Raw genomic sequence first — 6,874 nt, 5'->3', positions numbered from 1 at the left:
GAATACGCCCGAGAGTGTCATGCTTGTCAAATACACGCAAATTATATGCATCAACCACCAGAGCAGTTGCACACGTCAACCACGTCTTGGCCGTTCGAGACATGGGGTATGGACATTGTCGGTCCTATTTTTCCCCCTTCAGTCAAAGGTGATCGATTCATTCTTACAATCACGGATTACTTTTCAAAGTGGGCTGAGGCAATTCCGCTTAGAGAAGTGAAGGCGAACAACGTCATCAATTTCATCAAGCATCATGTCATTTACCGACACGGCGTGCCAAGAAGGATCATTCATGACAACGGTCCGCAATTCATAAGCAACGCCTTCATCAGATTTTGTGACAAGTTCAAAATTGAAGATGTTTCGTCGACAGCTTATTATCCCGCTGCGAATGGATTAGCTGAGGCATTCAACAAGACGATCATTAAGATTCTGTCAAAGCTTGTGAAGACCAATAAACGAGACTGGGATGATAAACTCGGTAAAGCACTCTAGGCTTATCGCACCACCATACGCACACCTACGGGAGCTACCCCATATTCGTTGGTATACGAATGTGAAGCTGTGCTTCCATTGGAGATTCAAATCCCATCCCTTCGGATCGCTCTCGCAACCGAGATGACGACAGAAGAACAACATCAAAAACGTCTCGAAGAACTCGAGAGGTTGGATGAAAAGCGCTTGGAAGCTCAACAACAAATTGAGTTTTATCAATCCAGAATATCTAGGGCTTTCAACAAAAGAGTCCGACAGAGAAGCTTCAAGGAAGGAGATCTGGTCCTCGCTGCTCGCCGACCGATAATCCTCAACTCCAAGAAGAAAGGTAAATTCGAACCCAAATGGGAAGGACCGTTTGTGATAGACACGGTTTACTCAAACGGCGCATATCGCCTGATTACTCAAGTAGGGATAAGTCAGCGTCTAATACACGCTGTCGGGTAGCCTATTCCCATAACAAGGGCGAAGTCTACGTATTCGAAGTCATAGCACTGAGTCTAAGAGAATTCACTCTCTTAGCACAACGTTACATGCGGAACGGATTTAGATAATCCGCATGCTAGCCCGATTCAAACGGTAATCGGTAAAGGCTAATCAAATCCGTTGAAGGCTGGGGGTTAGCCAAAAATCCTCCTAAGTAGGGATAAAGTCAACACCTAACACGTGTTGCCGGGTAGCCTATTCCCGTAACAATGGCGAAGTCTATGTATTCGACATCATAGCACGAAGTCTAAGGGAGTTCATTCCCTTAGCACAACGTTACATGCGGAACGGATTCCGATAATCCGCATGCTAGCCCGACTCAAACGGTAGTCGGTAAAGGCTTATCAAACCCGTTGAAGGCTGAGGGTTTGCCAAAAATCCTATGAGTATTATGGTCAATCATTTCAAACGGAATGAGGAATCATAATAAAGATAAAGATAAAAACCAGTTCCACTAAGAAAATCAAAGGTCAGAGTGTTCAACAAATAAAATCATACATCAAGCCCATAGCTAAAAATCTGCTGACTAAACTTAGACAGCTTCTCATCATAAGCTTGCCTAAGCTCATCCTGCAACTCGGCTCTAATGGACTCTTCGGTCGTGGCTGAAGTCTTCATAGCAACCTCCTCTGTCTCAACTAGCTTCTGCTTCAAGGACTTCAGCTCATCAGATAAAGCAGTGTGTGCTTGCTGATCCTGTATCTTCGTCATCTGGAGAATACTCAAAGTCTCCTCTTTCTCACGGAGTTCTCTTCGAAGCTGGTCTATCTCGGTCTCACAAGAGGCAATGGAAGAATCAAGCTCGTTGAGTGAGGATGACCTAATGACAAGGTTAGCTTCAACTTGATCTACCCGATCCCGCTGCACCTGAATCTCAAGCTCAGCAAGAATCCTAGTATCGCGCCATGTCTGTAAGCGAGTATCCAACTCGGCAGCAATGAATGAAGAGGCGCCTGCATCCCGGAGCTCACGAAACATCTGAAGCTCACGCCCTAGGCAGTCGAGATCATCAACTATAGCCTTCGCAAGATCCGGGTATCCATGGCTTAAACTGGTGAAGGGAAAGTCCACCGTGGAAGAGTTTGCCAATCATAGCATTCACGAAGGAGAAGAAGGAGCGGACTTCTATGCAGATGACGATCTTCTCAGGGTCATCGTCAGATAACAACTCCTTCACAAGGACATGAAGCCAAGAAGAAAGCTCTATACAAGAAGGAGAATTTGGTCAAGAAAACCTTAATAAGGAAGTAAATGACATTTCTCAGTTGTTTAATATATACCTTCTGCCCCTTGGGTCACTGGGGGTAGTGGAGGTGTAACGGCTGTGGGTGTATCAACTGGTGTATTTGGTCCCACAGCCGGCTCAACAGGACCAGTCTCGACAAAAGCTCCTGTAAAACACAAAACGGAATTCTCAGATTCATCACATTATGGCTGCATTAGTAAAAAATTGGCTAGTCCCATAATTAACTTGAGAAGAGGTACGTACCTTCAAAAGAACCATTCTGAGGGAGTGTAGACTCTGGAGACATATCCTCAGGCATCTGATCATCAATCTGAGGAGAGTCATACAGGAAGTGGAGCATAGGAGTGTCCACAAGCAAACCCTCCCCGTCGAAATCTTCAGTCGGGAAATCTGACACAAGGGAATATAAGTACGAAAGAAGAATAAAGAGACTACAACCAATAGAAATGAGTTACCTCTTATAAGTGTGTCAGCCTCTTTATTCCCAAGATCCAAAGTTCTGAATGTTCAAGAGGTTGGTCTATAGGGTAGATGTTACCTCCGTCACTAGCAGGATCGTCACCGGCCAAATCCATATCCGATGCTCGTGAAACTACACGCGGCTTGCGGGCTAATCTCTTCCGCCTAGTAGCAGGGACAACAATCGAAGGTCCCTCCTGGGAAGAAGGATGGAACTCTTCATCTTGGTCAGCTGTGGTCCCTGAAACATCAAACCATTGTCAGGCTTAATAATTCTGGAAGATAAAAGGAAAGAGTAAGAAACTGACCTCGTTCAGAATAGTCCTCGTGATCTTCAAGATCTCCGCCTGAAGCTTCATCAGCAGAATGAAAGATCTTCTTTCCCTCTTCGTCAATCTGACGAGTCTTGTGCCGTGCCCTTTGTGATCGAGCATTTTCCCAAATCATACGAGAATCAGCCTGAGAAGCCTCCTCAGCCTCTAGCTCTGCAATCGGCTTTACGGGGACAGTTTTATTAGCTGCTAACAACCACTTGCAGCTTAAGAAGGTGAGGTTCAACTGCCGCTCAGTACTCGGGAGACTGAACTTAGCACCAGTACAGCCCGTCACTGTCCATAACCATGCACGAAGACCGTCCACCAAACCGCCGTGGGTCCGAAGCTGCTGACGTGGATTCCCGACATAAAGCTGATCATAGCCAAACTGGCGAGCGAACCGGTATGGTAGGTATGGCTCTATAAAACACTGATTCCTCACCCGGAAAGTCAGATAACCCGGCCTGATGTTCACCAGCCAGTTAAAGCAGCCGATGTCTAAATGAGTTCGATACCCCCTCGGCTTTTCCTCATCAATCAGACACTCGCCGTATCGGCCGGAGAACTGTGGAAAGCAAGTGGAAAACGCCCAACACTTGTGGACCTGTAGCTGTTGTCTGATGTCAGGGAATCCTCACCCCTCCCACTTGCCATTCTCAAACAACTGTAGTAGGGGAACGGAGGGGTCTGTGGCATTCGGTACTGACATCATATCAGAACGATGAAGGACGAACCAAGCCATCAAATAAGTGTACGGAAGCTCCACCTTAATAGTAGGAATCTGAGCCAGTGATTCACTTTCCTTCCGTGTAAAAGCACTAGAAATCTGTCGAAGCCCTCGATGAATGTTAGCCACCATCACCGAAAGAAGCGAAAGTTCCTTTTTGTAGGCAAGCTAAACCGCTGGGTAGAGCACTTCCCAAGGGCAAAGCATCAGCAGACTGATAAGGGACCACACATTTCTTTAACCAGATAGCAAGGTAACCAGCAAGAAGGGTCATCGGTCGAATCGGTGCGGTTGCATGCCATAAGAATGATTTAAACTTGGTCCCTGCAGGAAAGCCACTCTCAGGACTACTAATGGTATAGGAATGAGCGCCAATTTTCTTCAATAGATTATTCACCCCTGAAGGAGTGAGTGGTGCCAGCTCGCAAATAGCCTCGCCGGAGTTGCTCTCTAGATTTCTGAACAAGTAACATGCAAACTGCTTCAGACTCACGAATGACTTAGTCCTCTTCGCTAAGGGCTCAGACTGCGCCAAAGCAATATGATAGTGACATGTAAAGTCCCATAAAGTCTCATAGCGGTCGGACATGCGATACTTCAGCTGACTCAATTCTTGGTTGGAGGGAAAGTATTCCTGATACAGCATCTGTCCCATGGGCAAACCAGAAATCCTATGCATCTCATGGAGGGCCAAGCCCAACTCCCCTTGCCGGTTCAGAAAAGTATTCGAATCTGGAGTATAAAGCTCACACAAAGCAAGAAGCTCGTCGCGCGGCGGTGCATCCAACCCCAATACTTCAGGATGCAATCCAGTGATATGACTCCTGCTCGAACCAGGAGCTGCCTGATGAGTGATGTAGCCGCAGTGAACGCTCTCATGCTCCTCCGTCAAGCGCCACGACATCTCTTGTGTCACAGCCTGACGCCTGAGCTCAGTCAACGAACGATGCCAATGAATCTTCGGCAAATATATGAAACCACTGCCAGTTTTATGGAGCCACTGCTCGGCGTCAATAAACACTGCATTCGGGTCTTCGGCAGAGTCGCCAAATAAGAAGTCGGTCTTCCTGAGAGGTTGAATAGAACTGGCATCCTTCACGAAAGGCGCATCTGTGATCAACTGTCAAAGAGCTCGATGTCCACCTTCCTTCACCACTTGGACAACCTCGGTCGACGTGCCCGAAACAAATTGAGGAGTAACTGGAATAGGGGAAAAATCGTCGGAAGTCGAATAATACTCGCCACGACGCCCGTACACTGCGTGAGATGAGAACGCTCCAGAAGGATATTCCACTGGAAGCAAACATTTAAACATTTATTAGTCTCAATTATAAAAGGAGGTTGAACTCATCCTACGAATAGGTAAGATAGAGTCACTGCCTTATAAAGGGTGAGACGATTTGGCCACATTATGCACTTATAAGATAGGGTATATCGACAATATATCCCTGCCTTATAAGGCATAATGCAGCGTCAAAACGCCCCCTTTATATTGAGATATGGTTTAGACCAAGCAAAACATATCTTTAAAGCGTCGATCCTCGCCAAGGAGAATCAAGGCTTTTCCCGATTGCCTTACCAAGGAGAACAACGTGGGTTAAAAAGGACCAATTTGCAAATTTCCAAGAAAAAATGGACTAATTTGTAAATTTCAAAAAAAAAAAGCTCACCGGCATAAGAGCGAGGCGCGCCATCGGCCGACACGGTAGAGGATTGACCCCTCGCAATACGAGACATGGTGACCTGCAAAATAAATTTAGGGATCAGATCCAGAAAAAAGTTCCCCTTTTTATTGCAATTCTACACCCCTGAAAGACGAGCTCGAGGCGCCAAATCATAATTCTAACCCTCACATGCAATCCCACAAGTTCATAAATTGAATTAAACATGAAATATACTAAAATTGCGGAGGATTTATCTGAGGAAAAGCTCGTGGATCCAATAAAAATCAGATCTTGAAAGTCAAATCTTGAAAGAGGCTCGAACCACGCGCTCGAGGGGCCTGAGAGAAATTCTAAATATGGAAATTTTGAGGGATTTCTCAGTCAAAGATCAAAAGGAAGGACGAATCTAAGACAAATATGAAGATTTGAGGAAGAACGGATGCACGAGGGAAGAGAAATCCAAAAATAGGGGAGAGAGGGGGGCCGGCCCTAATGAGGAGAAAAAAGACCCTTTTTATAATGTTGAACCAAGCCTAGTTGAACCGGACCAGACCAAGTTGAACCGGACCAGACCTGGTTTGAACCAAAATTCAAATTGAAGCAGAATCGAGCATCGAAACAACTTCAAATCGACCGAGTGTTCAATCATTTGTTTATGCTTGCCTCTCCCACACATTCGGAAGAGTCGGAAGATTTTTCGAGCCGAATTACTGCCTTTTTTGGCTCATTATCAAGCCGGTTTAGCTCATTCGGGCACAAAAATTACTCCAATAAGGTATATGAGTATAAACTGTTCCCTATTTTTGGTTGGGAAGTTCCTGGAGAATATTTTTCTAAAAAATATTCTTAAGGATAACTCAACAACACTACGCCAAGACAACGCGTCGCATATATGGACTCAGCGCCAACTATCGATGGCCAGTTCTATGTTGAACCAACAAACATGAGCTAAAGATCATAAAATCAGGAATCGACTTCAAATTCGAAATTCCGACAACGGTCAGACAATAAATGCAGCACCGAAAACCTCACAGACATTCGACAAAGCACCGAATAGCCTGAAGGACTGAAGGAATCAAGAATAGAAGCCACTCCAAATATCCCGAAGGATGGGATAATCATATCCAAAGTATTCCAGACTCTTCTATAAAAGAACGAGACTGAAATACTTTGGAGGAGGTATCTGTAGGCGTATAAAATTGCTTATAGATCATATGCAAGCAACGGAATGCATCCATTCGCGTGCGAAATCAAGCTAACGGGTTGAAGAGTCAATGAGTCATCCATCCAAGGGCGGACTCAGACGAATCATGATCGAATCAAGATCAGTTTCGGACTCGAACTCAGAAGTGGATTTACTGCCAAATCAGGAATCGGATTTACTGCCAAATCAAATCAACAAATTAGAGTCCGAATCAACCACGAGACCGGACAAAACGACGGAACCCAAACACCCTGAGGGGCTCGGCCGAAACCGAGCCAC

This window comes from Asparagus officinalis, chromosome 3, assembly GCF_001876935.1.
Source record: "Asparagus officinalis chromosome 3, Aspof.V1, whole genome shotgun sequence".
Taxonomy (NCBI): Eukaryota; Viridiplantae; Streptophyta; class Magnoliopsida; order Asparagales; family Asparagaceae; genus Asparagus; species Asparagus officinalis.
This window is presented reverse-complemented; position numbering follows the sequence as displayed.